Source organism: Pongo abelii, chromosome 3 (assembly GCF_028885655.2).
Source record: "Pongo abelii isolate AG06213 chromosome 3, NHGRI_mPonAbe1-v2.0_pri, whole genome shotgun sequence".
NCBI classification, from domain to species: Eukaryota; Metazoa; Chordata; class Mammalia; order Primates; family Hominidae; genus Pongo; species Pongo abelii.
In genome coordinates this window covers 201,497,820-201,522,004 of record NC_071988.2, presented here as the reverse complement: position 1 = coordinate 201,522,004, position 24,185 = coordinate 201,497,820, and the positions used below count along the sequence as shown (strand labels likewise).

The 24,185-nt window shown below is 32.5% G+C and overlaps 1 long non-coding RNA gene across 2 annotated transcripts in view; it reads left to right on the top strand.

Moving 5' to 3' along the window:
- The first annotated feature begins 5,593 nt into the window (after window positions 1–5,593).
- Window positions 5,594–24,185, top strand: part of LOC129059164 (uncharacterized) — an 83,801-nt gene continuing 65,209 nt past the window's right edge. The window contains exons 1-4 of one of the 2 annotated variants that reach the window (XR_008524900.2): window positions 5,594–5,760; window positions 11,560–11,695; window positions 14,882–15,166; window positions 17,762–19,200. This is a non-coding gene — a long non-coding RNA (uncharacterized LOC129059164). Of the gene's footprint in view, window positions 5,761–11,559; window positions 11,696–14,881; window positions 15,167–17,761; window positions 19,201–24,185 lie in introns of those variants that run through there. The other variant, XR_008524901.1, reaches the window with a different exon arrangement.

The window sequence follows — 24,185 nt, the reverse complement described above, 5'->3', positions numbered from 1 at the left end:
GGGTCATAGTAAGACAGTAGATTTAACTAAATGTTCTCACTAATTATATTATCTATCATGGAGTAAAATTTTCAATTACAAGGCAATGACAAGCAGACTGAACATTAAACAGAAAACATAAGTCGCTTCCCAAAAAAGACACCTTGAATACAAGGCTATACAAAGGCTGAATATTAAAATATAGACATATGCCCTTATAATTTTGTGCGTCATAAGCATGTTAAAATGTTTTACAATTCCTCAGTTGAAATCCTGAAATCTAAAATTCATAGTATACCAAAAAATTAATCATCACTTTCAGTTCAAATATTTGACACACTTTTGGAAGCAAGACCTGGGCTTATTTGACCTAAGGCTATCAGTCATCTTTCTTTATGCTTCTTAAGTCGAACATTAATATTGTACTCCAGTGATATTAAAGTCCTGTAGTTCCCCCATCCCAGTTTCATTTTCCATTGTTTCAGTTACCTCTGTCCACCGTGGTCCAAAAATGTTAAATGAAAAATTCTAGAAATAGACAATTCATAAGTTTTAAACTGTATGCCATTCTATGTAGTGTGGTGAAGTCTTGCACATTCCCCCTCTATTCAGCCTAGGAGGTGAATCCTGCCTGGACACTATAGTGGATGCGATAATCCCCTTAGTCACTTAGTAGAAGTATTTTTATTTTTTACTTTTTTTAGAAACAAGGTCTTGCTCTATTGCCCAGTCTGGAGTGCAGTGGAACTATTATAGCTCACTGCAGCCTTAAACATCTGGGCTCAAGTGATCCTCTGGCCTCAGCCTCCCGAGTAGCTGAGATTACAGGTGATTCCCATCACATCTGGCTAATTGCAATCTGGTTTCAAATCCATTATCGTGATATGACGTGTTTGTGTTCAAATAACCCTTATTTTACTTAATAATGTCCCCAAAGTCTGAGAGTGCTGTGCCTAATTTATAAATTAAGCTTTACCATATGATACATGCATAGGACAAAACATGATATATATAGAGTTGGCTACCATCCATGGTTTCAAACATCCATTAACGATCTTGGAAGTTATTCCCCAGGGACGAGGAGGGACTACAGTGTTTGTTTACAAAGCTCTGCCCTTCCCTGAAGGAAAGATTTCATTATATACAAATGTAGTATCTTGTAAAATCACTTACAAATATTCTACTCTCTTGAAGCAGTATACTTCCGTGACCCATTGAGGCAGGGCCTGGTCATGTGATTTGTCTGTCTAATGAGATGTGAGCAGGTAAAATGCATTCCATCTCTGAAAATAAGTCTTAGATCCAAATACAAGATCAGATGGGTCTTTTTTTTTTTTTCTATTGTATTCCATTTTTGGCAACAGAATGGTTATCTTGCTTAGGGGCTAGACAGGGGCTGTTTTCTCCTGCAATGAAAAGAGCTGCAGGGTCGGCCCCCCACCCTCACCATCCCCACTGACTCATAGCTGAGCTACTGTTTTCATGTAAGTGAGAAATAAACGTTGTTGAAAATTTCTATGTTCTTCGGGTTCTTCATTATCCTGGATAAACAGGCTACTATAGGGTAATATATAACATATTATGTTTCTAAAAACTGATTCTATTGTCAATACTAAAATCACTAGCCTCCAGCATTTTAGAAAAGGCACTGGGTTTATTGATATATGTTAATTCAGTTAAGTCCAAGTATCCCAGTAGCTTGGTGAGGGCTTGGAAAGGTTCTTGGTTATAGCTATCCATGTTTGTATACAAGATGAAAAAATAATGTACAAAAATAATTGAGAGTGTTTTCAATATATGGAATAAGGAAAGAAAAAAATTAATTTCCAGAAAGCTTCCCTTACTTGTCTTTCTGCCCACCCATTTCCTGGTTGTCTCATCCAATACCCAAGACAAGAGAAATAGCTAATCGGATTTGCCATAATCAAACACACTGATTTGCTTGTAGGGGAGATCGTGGTTTTAAAAGACACAAGCCCATGGTATACTCTTTTTTTTTAATTTCCTCGTCTATTAAGTTTTTAAGTAAATTGACCTAGTATCTGACTTGTTTCCGTTTGTTAGTTTTCTTTTTTTCTTGTTGCTGTTTTGTTTTGTTTTGTTTTTTTCAGATGGAGTCTTGCCCTGTCACCCAGGCTGGCGTGCAGTGGTGTGATCTGGGCTGACTGCAACATCCACCTCCCGAATTCAAGCGATTCTCCTGCCTCAGGCTCAGGAGTAGATGAGATTACAGGCATGCACCACCACGCCTAGCTAATTTTTTTGTATTTTTCGTAGAGACAGTGTCCCACCACGTTAGCCAGGCTCGTCTCAAACTTCTCACCTCAGGTGATCTACCCTCCTCGGCCTCCCGGTCCTGGGACTATAGGCATGAGCCACCATGCCTGGCCTAGTATCTGACTTCTTAAAACAAGTTAAATCCTATTTCTCTCCCCCTGTTTCCTTAATCATGCTTGAAAATTCTTGGTTACTGTATTAGATTATTGAATAGAGTAGAAAGTGATAAGATGCTAGCATTTATATGTGGGGAAAGAAGGAAGTGTCATTTATGTCTTAAGTATTAAATGGATTTCTCTTCACGGCTTTATTACCACTATATCAGTTGGTGAACTTTGCATTCATATAATTATTAAAATATATTATTTATTTTCCACTTGTAGAACCCTTGAAGAAGGAATATACTGGCCAGGCATTAATCAGGTACCCTCAATATATAGGCATAATATTACCAAATACATTAAATTCTCATTTTAACTCCATCCATGCAAGAGTGTCATTAAAATGATGCACCTCAGAACATAGTGAATAAAAAAGAAAATATAAGATCCATATTTTCCTAATCTCATGCTAATTTATGAGTAAATTATGAGTAAATTAGCATGAGATTAGGAAGAATAAATCATGTCAGTAAGGACATAAGATATGTAGAAGGACAAGATGTTATAGTGAGAAAACGGTGTATTGTATTTGGTGTATGTGTATTAGATATTTTCAATGCTGGATTTTGACAGGGTGTGTGGTGTGGCCAATGGTGTGCATGGCTGAAATGAAAGTGATACCAAAGCTACTAGAATTTATCAGGTCAGGAAATCATAAGGCTAAGGGGCAGTGTTGTGAATGTTGAAATCCCTCAGTTTCAAAGCTGAAATTGGGATGGAATGAAAAAGGTATCAGATTCACAAGTATGTGGTGAGTTTTTAGTTAATAGAATATGTAAACTGATGACTAATCTTTTGATACCAGCAATGGAGATTTAGGGAAAAGCAACTGTTGGTGGCATATGGGACATGATAGAACGTATGAAAGTTTCATTTAAGAAGGCTGCAGAGGTAGCAAAATTCTTGGGAAGAGCTAGGTTTCACCAAATCAAGTATTTGGATTATAGGTTCTGAAAGAGATTGATTGTGTATGGTAATGTGTTTATAAAAGATAATTGGTTCCTAAAAACTTAGTTGTGACAGTTAGTGGGTAACATGACAAAAGAAAAATAAATTAAGAGGGAATTATTCAAGTTAATTGAATACCTTCCTGTGCAGTTAAGTTAGCTAGTTAACATCTAAAAAAAACTTCAACGATGGCCTATACACATATACATTTTATAATGTATTTGAAATCACAACATCTTAGGTTCTTACCCAGCATATCTGGCAGCATCCAAATCTACATTTTACTTTAACTTCTATTTTTCTAGAAAGACAAGCTATATTTGTTTATGTATAATCTTTTGGAGCTAGGTCTGTTCTACAGTATTCATCAACATTACCTGGTAGATATCATTAATGGCATTTACAAGGCACTGATTACCCTGTGATGCTCATTTAATGAGGGAATTTAAACTCATTTAGAGTATCTGAGTGTTTTCTCATGATCTCTTTGCTTATCTTAGTCTTTAACTGTATCCTACGCATGTTTGTTCCAATCTTTCTTCTTCACAAATCAGTTTTATTAAAGACGGAAAGCAAAGTAAGTGTTGGTTGCTCATTTCTCTGCATAGTGTACATTATATCCCAAGCAGCGTTTTCATGGATATTTAAAAAATTATTTTCGACATATTTAAAATCTCTGACTTTCTTTGGGTCTCTGTCCTTCTTTCACAATATTATTAATATAGGCATGCTATGTTATGTTTATCTTTTATTGTGCTCTGATAATTTTGTCTTTCCTGCTCTTCTCAAGGGACTTAAAATGCTGAGTTGGTCAAGGATATATACTGTACATCTCCCTTTTTAATAACTTATTTTCTCATCAGGATAATTTACAATTAGAGCATAAGAACCGAGCATAAGAACTCATTATTGCAAAAGATTCAGACAATATATTTATGTCTCTCTGTATCTGCTTCCTGAAGTCTGAAATCTTCCTTTAAAAAGTCATATTGATGAATACGTTGCTTTATAATTGGAGGCATTTTAGTGTGGCATTTAAGAGTGAAGGTCTTGGAGTCAGATAAGACTAAAATTCAACCCTGGAGTTCTCATTTACTATATGTGAGTTTAATAATTCTTAGTGAGTCCCAGAAACTATTTATTTGTCGATAAATGCCGTAACAGTATACATCTAATTGGGTTACCGGGTCTATTTTATGAATTAATGATATAGAAAAATTAACCATGATATATGAAAAATCACAAGCATTTAATTGATCTTTCTTGTTATTGACATTAATAGTTTTTTTCTTTTTAAAAGTGTATGTGTGTAATGTTTCTTCATCTAATCACAAATCATTTGCATTCAGAAGTTTATATTTTTCAAAACTATCTCTTACATCAATAAATACGGAATTTTTGAACCTTGTTTTCTTAATAACAACAACATATTAGAACCTGTTTGAGGGTTGCTTTTTATTTTATTTTACCTGCTTCTTAGTTTATTCCTTCTTTTAATTTATTCATTATTCACTTCATCTTTTTGTTCTTACTTTTCTCATCACTCTGGCTTTTCTATTTTTAGCAACAGGGTAATTTTTTTGCTTTTTTACAAAATTTTACATTAAATTGCATTATATACTTTCTAAATATTATCTGTATTGGTTTTGAGAATTTACTACAGTTGGAGAAGCTTTCCTGAATATTATGACTGGAAAGCAAGTGTCAATTGTATCGTCCTAGCAATGTTTTAATTGCATTATACATAGAAAGGGGTCAGGACTCACAGGCTGTTCTGTCCTCTCTCCATCGATCCTCAAAGATCACTTTGTGACAAAGGATTCTATAGTTGATGCAGAAAAATGTCATTTAGAGGCTAATGCCTGGTTGTTGCTTCTTTTTTTTAAGCATATATTTTTAATAATTATGTCATTTTACTTCATTTATGCTAACTAGTTAGTGATTCAAGTTTTGTGCAAATATGTAACATTTTAACTTAAGCAAACAAAATTTAACCCTTATTAAAATTAGAATGACTGAAGAAATACAAGTAATTTTACATTATTCTATTCTACAGTATAAACATTTATGAAAATCTAACAGGCTGAGTACCAAAGTTCACTGTGGTCCTTCCCCATCTTGTGGTTTTTGCATCTTACTGCAAAATTTCTGTGTTTGCTTCTGTGAAAGAAAGACAACTGAAGGATCATGTTCCAGCTGATAAATGCTTTGCTCACAGGCTTCTGGCCAGAAGTCATCGAATTGCTCACTCAACCAAACCACAGGAGGCTGGGGAATACGTGAGAACAAGCACATGGCTATAGGATGACTAGGGAACATCTCAGCCACAGTAACATTTCTTAGGTTTTTTTTTTTTAGTTTCCTTATATTATTGTTTGCTAAGGAATTTTTCAAGGTAAGTACTCAATTGCATTGTTTGCTTTTCCTGACTCTATTGAAAGATTCATACTATATTTTTTCTCCTTTTTTAATGTAATGTAATGAATTAAATCAATGATAGCAAACCCTCCTTTTATACCTAGGTCATATTATTATTTTAATACATCACTGGATGTGGATTGCTATTATTTAGTATTTTTGCATCTTTTTCACAAGATACTCTAACTTGAACATTTATGTCCATGTGGTATCCCATCAGATTTTAAGAGCTAAATTACATTTGCTTATTATAAGATTTTCAGTGTTTCCTCTTTTTCTGTTTTCTGGGAAAGTTTTTATAAGATTGGTATAACGTCTTCCCTAAATATGAAATAATTAACTGAATAAGCAATCTGGGAACAGAAATTCTTTATTTAATATAAGAATACATATTTATTTATTTAATTAATAATAAACAAATTTAAAATAAATAAATAATAAAATTAAATTTAAAATAAATAAATATTTTAAAATATAATTTTTTAAAAAATAGAGCACATTTTTTATACTTTCTATTATTTTCCAGTTGAAGATTGTGTTTTTCGGAGCAAAGACTCTCCTGATTGGGTTTATGCCAAATGTTGGAGGAGGAGGGGTGTGGATTGTGGGAACTGTTTCACCAACCTTTGTGTAGAACATGATGTAGTGTTGTTTGCATCAGCAACTGTGCCAGATCCTTCTAAGAAATAATACGTAACATGGGAGAATGTTCATTATAAAGTAACAAACTTAGCTACTCAGCATAATGCATAATTTGTCTACATGTCTACATCTTCTTTATTTGGGTTGTCGTGCTTACCAATACGTAAAGATAGTTTTTTTTAAATTGTGTTTTTTAAACAACTCACACCATTTAATCTTCAGCTTATTTTCCTAAAGTTGCTTTTATATTTTTGAAATGTCTGCAGAACTTAGAGTAATATTCCCTTTTCTAACCTCAACATTGGAAGGTTGTGTTTTCTTTCATTTCTTTCTTGATTAATCCTGCTGTATGAATCCTGCTTCTTTTATAAATGTAATCTTTTAAATGACACAGCATTATCTTTGGTGATGTTTTGATTGTATATTTCTTTCTATGTACCTAAGTTTTATTTCATCATTATTATTTGCTCTCTTCTATTTCTTTAGGTTTATTTTGTACTTTTCCCCAGATGTTTAGGTCATTTGGTATCAGCCATTGTTTCTTTTTCTAATATGTGCACTTAATGCTTTAAGTTTCTTTATGAGCACTACTTTACCTGAATTATAAAATGTCTTGCACAACATCTATTCATCATCAAACAGTTTAGATGTTTTCCTCATCATTATTTCAGTTATTCCTTGGACTGAATAGAAATTATGAAAGTATGAGAATAATAGAAGTGTACCAATTAATTTAAAAATTAAGCAAAGCCAGTATCTGATTCAACAATTTTTTCTAACAATACTTCAGAAATTTTGTTTCTAATTTATTTTTCATGATAGCTGTATGTTGCTTAATATTTTCTATGGAATTCCATATAAAATAATAGACAGGTTTTAATATTTATTTGTTAATATTTATTTTTTATGTTGGAAAGCTATGCAAATGTCAAGGAAGTTGAAGAAGTGATCTCATTATGGGGCAAAATCTAATGTGAATTATCTTTATCTTAATTATTTCAGAATATAATTGTATGAATTTAAAATATGAGAGAGAAACTGGGGGAATAATGAAAGTTAAAACATGTATTAATAAACAAAACTAGTAGTAATGACCACACCTCTTGCATATACAAGATCCTTTCTCCATAAAGCAAGTTAACACTTTAAGTATTTACCCTGTTTTTTTTTAAAATCATTTATTAAACTACTTTTTAAAGAAGTAATAAGTGACAATTTTAAGAGTAGAACTAAATGAGAAAACATTTTTTGTTTTTCACTTAGAGATTTAAATGGGAACCTACTGTTAAAATCACAAGAAATAATAGATCAAAACCTATTGTGAACATGGATGCAAAAGTCCTCAATGAAGTATTAGCCAGACAAATCCAGCAATATAAAAATAATTTATTCTGGTCAGGTGTGGTGGCTCACGTCTGTAATCCCAACACTTTGGCAAACCGAGGTGGGCAGATTACTTCAGGTCACGAGTTCGAGACTAGTCTGACCAATATGGTGAGACCCCCATCTCTTCTAAAAACACCAAAATTAGCTGGATGTGGTGGCACATGCCTGCAATCCCAGCTACCAGGGAGACTGAGGCAGGAGAATTGCTTGAACCCAGGAGGCAGAGGTTGCAGTGAGCTGAGATCTTGCCACTGCACTCCAGTTTGGATGACAAAGTGAGATTCCACCTCAAAAAAATAAGAAAAAGATAAAAATAATTTCTTCTATGACCAAATGAGATTTATCTCAGAAATGCAAGCTTGATTAAAATCTGAAAATATGTTAATGTCGTATATCATAACAATAAAATAAAAAACAAATGCTTATTTCAATAGCTGCAAAAAATTTGAAAAAATTCAACAAAAATTTTTATCAAAATTTAATGTTTTGATTAAAAACACTCCAAAAACCAGGAATAGAAGGAATCTTTCTCTAGCTGATAAAGGGCATTTATGAAAAACACACAGCTAATTTACACATAATGGTGAGAAACTGTATGCTTTTTCCCTAAGATAAGGATTGAAAGAGGGATATCTGTTCTCACCATTTCTATTCAGTGTTGAACTAGAGGTACTACTGAGAGCAATTAGGCCAGAAAAATAAAGTAAAAGCATTGATATTGGAAAGAAACTAGAAAGACTATCTCTATTCCCAGATGACATGATCCTATATATAGAAAAATCTAAAGAATTGAGTAAAATTGTTGGAACTAATAAACAAATTCAGCAAGTTTGCAGGACACACGATAAATATGTAAAATTAATTGCATTTATGTATACCTTCAAGAGCAATTTAAAAATGAAATTAAAAAACAATTTCATTTACAGTTGCACCAAAAATAATAAAATATTTGAATAAATTTAATAAAATTACTGTAAAATGTACTCTGAAAACTACAAAACACTGTTGAAAGAAATTAAATACTTAAATAATTTTTAAAAATTACATCTTCATGTACTATAAGATTTAACATTGTTAAGATGGAAATAGTTACCAAATTTCCCTACAGATTCTATGTAGTCCATATCAGATTTTCAGATTACTTGTAGAGTTGATAAGATTAATCTAAAATTTATATAAAATTAAATGGAACCCAGAATAGCCAAAAACATCTTGAAAAAGAAAAGTAAAGTAGGCGGACTCATATTTCCCAATTTTGAAACTCACTACAAAGCAACAATAATCAAGATGGTGTGATATTAGCAAAATGATAAATGTATAAGCCATGAGATAAAATTAAGAGTCCAAGAATAAACCCATAGGTCTACAGTTACTGATTTTCTAGAACTTTACCAAAACTGTGTAATGGTGAAAGAATGATAATTTTAACAAACTGTCCTGGGACATCTGGCTCATCACATGCAAAAGAATAAAGGTGAACCCTTACCTCACACTATATAAAAAATTAACTCAAAATAAATTTAAATGTAGGAGTGAAAACTACACAATGCTTAGAAGAAACTATAAGGGTCAATTTTTTGACCTATACTTGGTAAGGGATTATTAGATACAACACAACAAGCATTAGCAACAACAACAACAAATAGATAAACTAGACTTCATCAATATTAAAAACTTTTATGTTTCAAAGGACACCATCAAGAAAGTGAAAAGACAACCTATGTAATGGGGTAAAATATCTACAAGTTACATATCTGATAAGAAACTTGTTTCCAGAATATATAAAGATAACTTACAACTCAATAACATAGATACAAATAACTCAAATTTTTTAAATGGGTAGATAATGTTAATTAACATTTCTTGAAGTAAGATTACAAATAACCAATAGGCAAATGAAAAGATACTCAATATAATTCATTATCAGGTAAATTAAGTCAAAACTATAATGAAACACCACCTTATACCCACTAGCAAAGCTAGAATTAAAAAATCAGATAATAAATGCTGTCAAGGAAGTGGAGAATTCAGAACCCTCATATAGTGCCGGTGGAAATGTAAAATGGTATAGCCTCTTTGAAAACTAATCTGATGGTTCCTTATGTGATTACATAGAGATTTTCCATATGGTGCAGAAATCCCACTCCTAAGTATATACACTTGGAGAAATGAAAACTACATTTACAAAGAAACTTGCACAAAAACATTTGCAGCAACATTATTCATAATAGTTAAAATGTGTAAACCATTCAAATGCCCTTCAACTGATGAATGAATAAACAAAATGTGGTATATACATATAAAGTAACATTATCCAATTATAAAAAGAAATGAGGGAGGATAAGGTCCAAGAATCACTTGAGGCCAACAGTTGCAGACCAGCCTGAACAACGTAATGGGAATGAAGTATTGGATGCATACCATAACAGGGTGAACCCTGAAAACATTATGCTAAGTGAAAGAAGTCGGTCACATATGACTACATAGATAATTCCATTAATATAAAATGTCCAAAATAAGGAAGCCCATAGAAACAAAAAGTAGGTGAGTGGTTGCCTAGGGTTGAAGGGAGGAGAAGGATCACAGAGTGGTGATAGCTAATGTGTACCAAGTTTCTTTTTGTAGTGATAAAAATGTTCTAAAATTGCTTGCAAATATACATGCTCTTCAACTTGCAATGAGGTTATGTTTTAATAAACTCATCATACGTTTAAAATACTGAGTGTCAAAAATGCATTTAGTATGCCTAAACTACCAGTATATTATAACTTAGCCTCTCCTACTTTAAATGTGCTCAGAACACTTACATTAGCCTAAAGTTGGGCAAAGTCATCTAACACAAATCCTATTTTATAATGAAGTGTTGAATATCTCATATAATTTATTGAGTGCTGTAGTGAGAATAAAACAAAGAACGGTTGTATGGCTATGTAAAGTATGGTTTCCACTGAATACATATCGCTTTCACACCATAGTGAAGTTGAAAAGTTGTAAGTTCATCGAAAGTTGAGAAATGACTGTATCTGTGAATATACTAAAAAACCATTGAATTCTGTATCTTAAATGTGTAAATTATGTGTCCTGTGAACTATATTTCAATAAAGCTGCTCTAAAAATATTCTTTGACAACTGGATTATACATGAATATGTAGTCAAAACCAAAGTTATAAAGGAACAATCGCAATAATGTCTACAATTTTACAAGTGCTCGATATACAACCCAAGCTACAAATAAAGCCCTGTGTCAAGCAGCATATGCCAATTTATCCCAGCATTTTTGTAAGACATCCTGTTGATGCTGGAGATGGCAGTCATGGCTCATACCTTCATTTCCTCAGGACTGTGAGGTTCTTGACTCATCCTTATAAAGATGTCAATGATATGATATTCTGGGGGTCCGGGGGAACTACTATTCCAAGGTAAGCTGGTATTTTAAGAAAAAGCCCTCCCCAGTTCCTTTGAATATATCCATAAAATTAATAACTTTTAGCCTGCACCATGTATGTGAGAGGGAAACCTCATTTTCCTGCAAAATGGCACTCATAAAGACTTTCTAAAGCTGCGGGAAAACTCTTCAGTGTGTGGCAATTTATAACCCATCACTATGTTCTTTAAACACACACACACAGACTCAAAGACTTATAGCCTCATCACTGAATTGAAAACAACTTGCAGAGTCAACTTTGTCTTCTATATGAGCCTGGAAATGACAGCTGAAATTTTATTTTCCCTTATCTGCCTCCAACAGGATTTACTGTGAACAAAAGTGTTTCACCTTTCACCAATCAAAGAGGAACATGAAACCCTCAACCAGCCCTCCCTGTGGATGAACTGGGCTAAATGGTGATGCAAAGATGATTCATGGCTTTTCAGTCATGTGAAATGTAAGAGCAGTTGAAATTTGAAGCCTAATACATGTTTACTAGGCACTGAACAATAAATTTTTGAATGTGTTCAATTTGTTTGGATTATTTTGCATATACTAAATAAAAATTACATGTTTTTATTTATAATTTTTAATAAATTTGTATTTTACTATTTACCAAGATATCTAAGCACACTTTAAAATAGGCACACATAGATATCACACTGTCTTAGTCCATTCAGACTGCTACGCCATAAATTGGGTAGCTTATAAATTACAAAAATCAATTTCTCATAGTCAGGTGACTGGGAAGTCCAAGATCAGGGTGTCAGCAGATTTCGTGTTTGGTGAGCAATCACGTCTTCATAGATGGCCATCTTCTCATTGCAGCCTCACATGACAGAAGGGTCAAGAGATCTCTCTGGAATCTGTATTACAAGGGGATGAATTTCATTCATGAGCACTCCACCCTCATAACCTAATCACCTTCCAAAGGCTGTAAAACCCAAAACCATCACCTAGAGTATTAGGATTTGAGCATACAAATTTTGAGGGAATGCAGATATTTGGTCTATTGCACATACCATAATATTATGTCACTTTATAAAGTGTCATGACTTTTATATATGCAATTCATGCTCAGAGCAATTCTTGAAGATAAATATGATCTCCATTTTATAAATAAGAAAACAGGCTCAGAGAGACAAAGTCATTCGATCAATGTCTCGCCATGATCAGGTCATAGAACTGGGATTTGTTCCCAACCCTAGTTAAATCTACAACTCTAAAATTAACTTTAATTAACTATAAATTAACCATAAATATCAATCAGGTTCAGTGGCATGCCTCTGTATGTTTGCTTTGCCTATTTATTTGGATTTAGTCAGAAAATAATTGTTCCTATTTAGCTTATTATGTTTTCTATAATTTGTTCACATGTTGGATATTGTATATTTTCCAAAACCATTATTTAGAATATAGAGATTTGTGACAGTTATACCTTCATTATTCACTGTATACTTCATCATTATAAACTTACCTAATTTTTCACTTTAAAATAGATTTTTGCCTGTGTCAGATAAAGAAAGTATATAACAAAAAAGATTAAGAAAAAAAGTGCTGTTAGCATTGAATTCTGATGTTCAATATATTCGTGTTCAAAATCACACAGGTACAAGCACTGTATACACAGGCATATGGATATTATAATCTAATCAGATAGATATTGTAATTAAGGTGAAGCAAGAGGCTAAGCCATTCTTATTGAATAATTAGAATACTGATAATATTTTAATCAGGCCCCTTCAATGTAAATCAAGAATCTTTCTGCCCAGGCATAGTGGCTCACACCTGTAATCTCAGCGCTTTTGGAGATCGAGGTGGGAGGATCACTTGAAGCCAGGAATTTGAGACCAGCCTGGGCAAAAAATTGAGGCCCTGTCTCTACAAAAATGTTAATAAATTAGCCAGGTGTGGTGGTGCCCACCCATAGTTCCATCAACTACAGAGGCTAAGTTGGGAGAATCTCATGAGCTCAGGAGTTTGAGGCTGTAGTGGGTTATGATCACACCACTGCACTGTGGCCTGGGTGACAGAGTGAGACTGTCTCTAATAAAAAAAGATATTTAAAAGAAATTTCAAAATTTTTTAAAGAATTTTTTTTTTTTTTTTTTTTTTTGCCTTTTTGCTTGCCTGAGTTCTCATTGGTCAACTGATACTTTCGATACCTGCAAAAATTGGGACATGTACCTTCCAATGAGAGTATTTGTATCATGTTCCAGGAGTAGCTGAATTTTACAGAGAGGAAAAAAAAAAATAACAAAAACAACAACAAAACTCATTTAGTGTTCTGGGTCTTAAATTTGGGTGTTTTGTTGATGCAATAAATATCAGAAATAGAAAAAAAAACTTATCAAACCTACAAAGTTATTCTGATGTCATTGAGACAACAAATCAAACTCCAAGATGACATTCTGGTTATATGATTTGATACTGGTCAATCTGTGAAGTTGTTATTTAGGTTCTTCAAAAAAGTATGTATAACTGCAAAGTGATTTCATGACGCTTGTGCTTTGCAATACATTATTACTAAAAAAAGCTTTAAATATTTACTATTATTTTGTATCATAGCACCTCACACTTTTATATTAATATGATAAACCTACTTCCTTTATGTATTAATGATGTACACTTAGTTGTTCTTTTATAATTCTATATGATGTTTTTTATTTGTTTTTGTTTGTTTGTTTGTTTGTGGGGGGGATGGAGTTTCGCTCTTGTTGCCCAGGCTGGAGTGCAATGGCACAATCTTGGCTCACTGCAACCTCTGCCACCCAGGTTCAAGTGATTCTCCTGCCTCAGCCTCCTGAGTAGCTGGGATTACAGGCATCTGCCACCACGCCCAGTTAATTTTGTGTTTTTAGTAGAGACAGGGTTTCTCCATGTTGGTTAGGCTGGTCTCGAACTCCCAACCTCAGGTGATCTGCCTGTCTCAGACGTTTAATGTTTTATTACAACCCTATAGTATTTAAAATTGCTTGTAACTCTTTTTAATTTAGGATGTATAGCCCATTCATAATTATTGCTACAGGACATGTAGTTTTGCTTTTGTCATCTCTATATTATTACTAATATTATTATCATATCTATTTTCCATTTCTTCCATTTTTATGTGGTTATTAATTTTTACAATTCAGTAGAATGCTGTATTTTTAATCCATATCACCCTAAAACCAACTACTTGAGACAAGGGAATATGAAAATATTTTTGTTTTTTCTATCCACTTTCTCTACTCAATTCTCAGTCTTTGTCAATAAATTATTAAGAAATTTAAAAATGTATTATGTTGTATTATATTTTTCTAATAATTCTCATACATTAAATTTTATGTATAATTTAAGCATAATCATCAATTGGTTTTAATATTTCCAAGAATTTCTTTGATAAAGATTTCAAAATGCTTAGGAAGCCTTTATTCAATAGTCGAACACTTGAAATACTTTAGATCTCATATCTTCCATTTGTTCTCACAAAAAAAGTTAATTTTGCTGGGTATAAAATTTTATAATTCAAAACTTATATTTGAACAATCTTATACATGTAAAGCTTTAGTATTGTAGCATTTAGTATTTCAGTAAACATATTAAATAACAACATAATTTTTAATACTTTTTAAACTTTATTTTTATTTATTTATCCTTTTAGAGACAATGTGTTACTCAGTCGTTCAGGCTGGAATGCAGCAGCACAATCTCGGCCCACTACAACCTCCACCTCCCAAGCTCAAGTGAGCCTACTACCTCAGCCTCCTGAGTAGTTAGAACTGCAGGCATGCACCACCATATTTGGCTAATTTTTGTATAGACAGGGTTTCACCATGTTGCCCAGGCTGGTCTCGAACTCCTGCGCTCAAGCAGTCTGCTCACCTCAGCCTCCAAAATTGCTGAGTTTACAAGTGTGAGCCACCATGCATCGCTTAAACTATTTTTTGTGAGTATTTTTAGTTTTATTTACTTAAAATATTTCAATATTACTTAGAATATTAGATGAAAATGTTAGAATAAATAAATACTTAGAATTTTTGATTAAAAGGGCATATTGATAGTGCTGGAGATTTTGTTGGTTGTCACAGTATTTCTGGAAAGATGTTTGGCAGAATGTAACAAAAGTGATACAGAATGTTAGAGGCTATTTGAGCTGATGAAATTACACACCAAAAAAATTTGGTAAACTCAAGCACTATACAAGAATTGTTATTTAGTTCAGATGAATGTTATAACATTTTATTTTTCATTGTCTGTGTCAACGCCTATCTGTTTCATCTATCTGAGGGTCTATTTCAGAGAAACCAATTATCTCCATGTTTACTTTCTATTCCCTTCCTCAATCTTAATAACTGTAATCATTTACTGTTTTATCTCTGTGTTTATTAATTCTCCATATTCTGAGAATACCATAGTATCTTCTATTATACAAACATGATTTCCTACTTTTGGACTGCTGTATTCTCCAAGCATAATTTAAACCTCCTTTGTTTTAGATACCCGAATACTGAAAACTGACAGCATGTGACAATTTATTTCATCGGCTTGTAATGATATCCATTTCAGTTACATATCTTAAAATCACAAGCTCCAGTTTTTTTGTTTGTTTGTTTTTTGTTTGTTTGTTTTTTGTTTTTGTTTCTTTGTTTGTTTTGAGATGGAGTTTTGCTCTTGTCATCCAGGCTAGAGGGCATTGGTGCGATCTTGGCTCATTGCAACCTCTACCTCCCAGGTTAAAGCAATTCTCCTGCCTCAACCTTCCAAGTAGCTGGGATTACAGTCATTCGCCACAACGCCCAGCTAATTTTTGTATTTTTAGTAGAGATGGGGTTTCACCATGTCGGCCAGGCTGGCCTCAAACTCCTAACCTCAGGTGATCCACCCACCTCAGGCTTCCAAGTGCTGGGATTACAGTCATGAGCCACCGTCCCTGGCCCCAAGCTCCAGTTTTACGGAGATCTTCTATTATTGGAAATGTTAACCTTTTCTAAACTTTCTTCTGATTTCTGCAGTAAATTATTTTCAGTAATATGATTTACTTGAGTCTTAAAAATTATGCGCTGTTTTATTTATGGCATGTGAGGTCCCATTTTCCCATTTTATTTTTGAATTATAAAGGGCAACATCAGTTACCATGTGAGAGCCAGCAGACGTATTGAAGATTACACTTGGTTATATACTTTGTCTAGTTGTGCAGTTATCAAATCCTCTTTTCAGACCTACTGCTAGGCAGGGGAATTTATTTCAACTTCCAGTTACTAATGAGATTATACAAATTATCTTTCTTCTGTAAGAGAAGTAGCATTTTTCTTTCAGTCCATATTATAGATTCTCTATTATTCCTGTGCAGTGGATGCAAAACCACTTGGATGGAATACTGCTAGAGATTGCCTCTTTCTCCCTTCCTACTTCAGGAATTTTATTGCTTTTAAATTGCATATCCCATAATAAGCCATTAATTTATTTATCTAGTTCTACTTCCTTATCTTTAGAAACAACAAATTAAATTGATCAAAAACTAACATGATATATACTTGCAGAATATTTGATGAAAAGTTCATATTGATAGAGTGCTGGAGATTTTGTTGGTTGTCATAGTATTTCTAGAAGGATGTTGGGCAGAATGTAACAAAAGTGATACAAAATATTGGAAACTATTTGAACTGATAAAATTACACTTAGTTATTGCTACAAAGGAATGATTAGAGATATTCAGAAAGCTTTAAACTATGCATATATTTAGTATTATATATATATCAGTAAGATTTTAGATTGAATTTAAATATTTAAAACATTCAAAATAATTATGGGATAAAATGAAATAATTACATTTATGGGTTTATAAATATTTCTTGAAAATCTTGTTATAAATGAGATTCGTTAGCATGCCAAAATATTCAAAAGTAATGTTAAATGAAATGAGGTTAGGTTAAAATATTAAAACAAAGAACTGTTAATAATATAAAACATAGAAGATAGATTATATTTTGAGATAGTGATATTTTCTCTACATATTTTGAGGTGTTTTCTATATTTTCTATAATAAATATAGGTTACATTCATCAAATAAAAATTATGATAAAATTACTGCAATAATTTGTTGGGGCTAAGTGGTTTTCTAATTTTACTTATAACTTTTTTCTTAATTTGTTATGAGCACATATTGAAGAGAATGTAAAATTCAATGTACTGGTCTGATACATTGTTAACTATGGACTTTATTGGTCTTCACCTCTTCCTATATTGATGCTATGATAAAACCTTACTTCAATATCACAGCAGTGACCAGTTTCTTTGTGTATTATGGTTTGACAATATAAGATAAATTAAGTAAAATTAATTATATTAAATGTTTTTATGTAGTTACCAATAGGGACAATTGAAAATGTGCATATTTATTAGTTGCTTCTGTGTGTGTGTGTGTGTCTGTGTGTGTGTAAGTATGTGTGTGTGTCTATGTGTGTCTGTGTGTGTGTTTGACTATATTTCCTGGAGACATAAATATGACTCAGCTTTTTTTTTTTTTTTTTTTGGGACGAAGTCTCGCTCTTGTCGCACAGGCTGGTGTGCAATGGCACGATCTCAGCTCACTGCAACCTCTGCCTCCCCAGTTCAAGTGATTCTCTTGTCTCAGCCTCCCCAGTAGCTGGGATTACAGGTGCCTGCCACCACTCCCAGCTAAATTTTGTATTTGAACTCCTGCCCTCAGTCCATCCGCCTGCCTTGGACTCCCAAGACTCAACATTTTGTGCTTCATTATATCATATTTTCTATTTAGTAGAATTGTTTCTTTAAATTTTCAATTAAATCTTATATTTAAAACAAATTATATTAGACCTACTATTTGAGTTCCTGAAAAGATTATACAGGTTAAAAAGATCGTATAGTTTTTAAATGAAAAAATTAGCAACACTAACAACATCAGTATTATATTCAAAAATGTATATTTTCAATTAAAACTGAGAATAATGCTGGTGTATAAAATGTATTATAAATGAATACTCATATGTATATTAGAACATCTTTTAAAATGGTATTAAAATGTGCTAATAAATATGCTTGATGTTTATAGATTTCTCATATTGAAATGCAGACAATATTTAAAGTAAATAGCATACAATTTTACAATACAATGGTATGCAAATGTGATTATATACAACATTGATATTGATTATGTCTGTCACTCCTACAAAAAAGTTTTTTAAATACAGACTTTAAAAATTTGTTGGATAGCATATCACGTTGGTAGATTTTTTGTGTGTTTATATTATTTTAAAGTTAAATGGCTAATGTGGAATAATAAGTTTTAAAAAAGATTCATAATTTACTGTCAACTTATGTTGGTATATACGTCATGTTTATTTTTATTTTTTCGTACTCTCAAGGTACTAAAAAGCACATCTGCTATCTAAATATTTTTATTGAAGCGCTGCAGAAATTGAAATCGTTTCTACTCCTGGACAGTAAAATATCACCTGTTTTTGGTTAGTTAATTGAACTAGTAATTATTCTTGAACATGTGGGTTGGTTGTTTTCTGCCTGAAATAATTACCCAATGAAGCTTACACTAGGGCTATCAGCAGGAAGCTAACAATTGGGGTGTTAGTGAGAAGAATGCACATAACACTTCTGTGTCTGCTGCCAGATGGAGAAGCAGATGGGTGTGTAATACATGCAAAACTAACTACATGATCTAAAATCTGCTCACTATCCATTATCAACAAGGTCAAGGTTTCTGAAGATCAAATTTATCCAACCAACAGATTACTTAAAATTAGATAAGAACAGGTTTTCATTAATAAGTCTATATTTTTACCTGCAAATCATATTTGAGCCAAATAGTATATTTATTTCCTGTTACTAAAATGTGTACTAATGCTAATTTTTATAAATTTATCTGATTAATCAGGTAGTTACTAAAAAGAAAATGAGGCTACTTCTTAGTGTTTCTATTTTATGTCTTTTCCAGAGTAAAGATTTAAAAAATTAAACAATTAAATTTGGTAAAAATATTTCCCTAAAGTGTGGTAAATAGAGATTTTAGTTTGAAGACAAATTTACATTTGTACTATGTAGGCCTGTGTATACATGAGCATATATACACACATGCATATGATTTATTATAATTACTGCACTCTGCTATCCTAGAGAAAGAAGTTCAAATTTTTCCAACATATTTGTTTAATATACTCATTGGGATTTTAATTTTAATTACATGATTTGTATAAAATCATTAATGTTTAACATTAGCATAAAACATTAATTAATTAGTTTTACTCAAAGCAAAGTGCACTTATTTCAGATAATCCCTAGTTACGCATCAAGTTTACCTTATGTGTTTGCCATTACAAAGGAAAAAGTAAACTATCGAAGAATATGTTCATGTCACTAATTCAAAAAGGGAAGTTAAAGATAACACTCAGAAAATAACACTCAAAAAGTACATATGTACATTCCCAGTAAACCTGGAAAGGAAAATCCAGATAGTTACATGCAAGGTCTGCTGACCTGAAGGTAGTAGCTGCTAGAGCCATTCTAGTAGGGACATTTAGGTAGTAATTTGGTTAACTGCTGGTGGTTGAGTGTGATCTAGCATGAGAATGAATAATCTCATGCTCAACCACCAACTAGCATAGGTTTTACTTCCAGGAGCCCCACCAGTTACTTGTTGTGAGGATCTAAGAAAGATCTTCTCATGGCTTTGACAAGCAGGTGGGTGTGGAGGGAGCGATTCTTCTGGAATATGCCCAGAGCCTTCTGCATTAACAAAAGCCTCCTCTCCAGTTCTTTACCAGAGCCTTACACAGCTGGATGAAAAGCATTTTTCCCACTCCAGGCCTCTACGGGCTTCTTGTCTTACCTAACTGGGAGGGAAGCAAAACAACATAAGAAGAACAGCTGCAAAGTTCAGAGGCCAAAGACACAAACTCACTAAAGAAGACTTAATCATAAGATTATAGAATGTTCCTCCTTCATTCCATACTCTACCACAACACCAATAGAGTTTCACTGTAAAGATATTGGATTGTAGGCAAAGATATTGGATGGTAGGCAAAGGACCTGCAAGATGTAGACTCTCTCTGAGAAGATGTCCATAGAGAAACCCAAAGTTAAGAGGGGAGATTAAACAAGAACACTGTAGGGATTTGAAGTATCAGGCATCTGTAGCTATGGTAATCATTAAACAAATTCAGGCTTCTATTCAAATATATGCAATTTCTCACAGTAGAAGATTTTTTTTTCAGTTACTCTTATCCAATACCACATGTTCAACTTTCAATAAAAAATTACAATAAACACAGAAAAGCAAGGGCAAAAAAGTATGAAGATGCAAAGCAAGCATCAGAACCGGACTCAGATATGACACCAATGTTGAAATTACCAGGTAGGAAATTTGCAATAAGTGTGATGATATGCTAAGGACTCTAGTGATTAAAGTAGACAACATGTAAGAACAGATAGGTAATATAAGAAGAGAGATGAAAGTTCTAAAAAAGAATCACAAATAAATATTGGAAATGAAAAACATTATAATAATAGTGAAGAATGACTCGATGGACTCACAAGTACATGTGACACTCCTGAGGAAAGCATCACTGAGCTTAAGATAGATGAATAAAAACTTCTCATTTTAAAATGCAAAGATAAAAAAATGCAGACGAGATCATCCAAGACCCATAAAAAATTTCCAAAAGAGTAACATGCACCTAGTTAGGATGCCAGAAAAATAAGAAAGAGGAAATGAAAAGAAATAAATATTTGAAGTAACAAGGTCAGAGAACAATCCAAAGGTAACAACAGACCAAATCACAGATACAGAAAGCTAAGAAACAATTACGATTAAAACACAAACACACAAACAAATAACTATACCTAGACAAACAATATTCAGACTACGGAAAACTAAGGTAGACTTTATGTAACTTTTCTTTGCCATAAAAGTTAAGAAGTTATCAGTTTAATATAATATGTTATAACTGTAAGGTTTTTTTGGTAAACTTCATGGTAACCACAAAACAGAAACCTAAAATTTATAGACTTAAATAGCACAGAATCAAAAAGTACTACTAGAAAAAAAATCAATCACAAAGGAAGACAATAAGAGAGGAAGAGTAGTCATTCTATAGTCCTTTACTTTCTTAATAAACTTGCTTTCACTCTTATGAAAAAAAAAAAAAAAAAAAAAAGAGAGGAAGAAAGAAAGCATTATAAAGCAACCAGAAAACAGGGAGGAAAAAATGGCAGTAGTAACACTTAACCTATCCATAATAACCTTGAATGTAAATGAATTAAATTATCCTATTAAAAGACATAGAGTGATTGAATGGATTAAAAGAGAAGACCCATCTATATGCTGCCTAAAGTACTCACTTCACCTCTAAAGACATGCACAGACTGAATATGAAAGGAGGGAAAAAAGAGTAGAACCAGCTATACTTATATCAGACAAAATAGACTTTAAGTGAAGAACAGTTAAAAGTAAAAGAAGGGCATAATATAATAATAAAGGGGTCAATACAGCAAGAGTATAAAACTCAACATCCCACTGTCAGTCATAGACAGATCATTCAGACAGCAAATCAGTGACGAAACATTGGAATTAAACTTCACTGTAGACCAAATGGACCTAATAGACATTTACAAATATTCCATCCAACAACTACAGAATACATGTTTTTCTCAACAGCACATAGGACATTTTCCAGAATAAACCATATGTTAGGTCACAAGATAAGTCTTAACAATTTTTTTTAATTAAAATCATATCAAACATCTTTTCTGACCGCAACAAAATAAAACTGGAAACCAATAACAGAAGGAACATTGGAACCTGTACAAATCCATAGAAATTAAATTAAATAATAGTTACTGAACAATAATTGGGTCAATGAAGAAATTAGAAACTTGTTGAGAAAAATAAAAATTGAAGCACAGCATATCCAAACATACAGGATACAGCAAAAGCAGTTCTAAAAGGAAAGTTTATAGAAATAAATACCCACATCAAAAAAGTAGAAAGACTTCACGTAAACAACCTAATTATGCACCCAAAGGAACCGGAACAGCAAAAACAAACTAAACTCAAAATGAATAAGACTGAAAGAAACAACTATTATAGAAGAAATAAATAAAATTGAGGCTAAAAAATAAAAAAACCCATCAAATCAAAAAGTTGGTATTTGAAAAAGAAACAAAATCAACATACATTTAGCTGGAACTAACTAAGAAAAAAGAGACATTACAATTGATACTACAGAAATGCAAAGGACTATTAGAGCCTATTACGAATGACTATATGCCAACAAATTTGAAAGCCTAGAAAAAATAAATTCCTGAACACATATGACCTATCAAGATTGAATCATGAGGAAATAGAAAATCTGAGCAGACTAATAAAGACTACAAAATTGAAGCAGTAATAAAAAGTCTTATATAAAAAAGACCAGAGGTGATAGTTTCACTGCTAAACTACCAAATATTTAGAGAATATCTGGTGTTAATTATACTGAAACTGTTTCAGAAAATTTCAGGGGAGAGAATATTTCTAAACTCATTCTATGAGGCCAGATTTGCCATGATACCAAAACCAGACAAGAACACAACACAAAAACAATTCAATATCACTGATGAACATAAAAGCAAAAATTATCAATAAAATATTAACAAACAGAATGCACCAATATATTAAAAGTTTATTCATCATGATAAAGTGGGATTCATTCCAATGATGGAAGAATAGTTCAACATACCCAAAACCAGTAAACGTGATGCATAACATGAACACAATCATGTACATTTAATAAAATTCAACATCTATTTATGATAAAAACTCCCAATATACTAAGTATAGTAGGAACATACCTTAAAACAATAAAACCACATATGACAAGCCCACAGCTAACATCATACCAGACAGGGAAAAATTGAAAGCCTTTCTGCTAGGATCTGAAAGAAGACAAGGATGCCCACTTTCACTACTTTTATTCAACATAGTATTGGATGTCCTAGCCAGAGCAGTTGGGCTAGGGGAAAAAAAAAGAACATCAAAATTGGAAAGAAAGAAATCATATTAGCCTTGTTCACAGGCAACATGATCCTACATTTAGAAAAACCTAAAGACTGATAAATGAATTTAGTAAAGTTGCAGATAGTAAAGAAATACTAACATCAATCGCATTTCTATACACCAACAGTAAAGAATCTGAAAAATAAATCAAGAAAGCAATCTCGTTTACAATAGCTATTGAAAATAATAAAATACGTAAGAAAAAAATTAATAAAAGAAGTGAAAGATCTGTGCAAGAAAAACTATTAAACACTGATGAAATAAATTAAAAGGGAAACTTAAAAATACAAAAATATCTTATGCTCATGGAGTGAAAGAATTAATATTGTTGAAATGTCCATACAACCCAAAGTGATTTACAGATTAAGTGAAGACCCTATTGAAATGCCAATGGCATTTTTCACATAAATAAAATATGTAACCCTATAATTTGTATGGAATTACAAATGTCATCAAATGGCCAAATCAATCCTGATTTAAAACAAAGTTAGAGGCATCAGCTTATCAGACTTCAAAGTGTACTACAAAGCTACAGTAACTAAAACAGCATGGTATTGGCATAAAAGCAGACATATAGACCAATGGAACAGAACAGTTAATTCAGAAATAAATACACACATTTACAGCCAACTCATTTTTGACAAAGGTTCCCAGAACATATATTGGGGACAGAACAGTCTCTTCAATAAATATTGCTAGCATATGCAAAAGAAACTAGACTCCTAGTTCTTGCTATATACAAAAATCAAATAGAAAATGGATTAAAGACTTAAGTGTAAGTCTTGCAAATAGGAAACTACTAGAAGGAAACTTTGGGGAAACACTTCAAAACATTAGTTTGGGCAAATTTTTTTTATAACACCTGAAAAGCATAAGAAACAATAGCAAAAATAGGCAA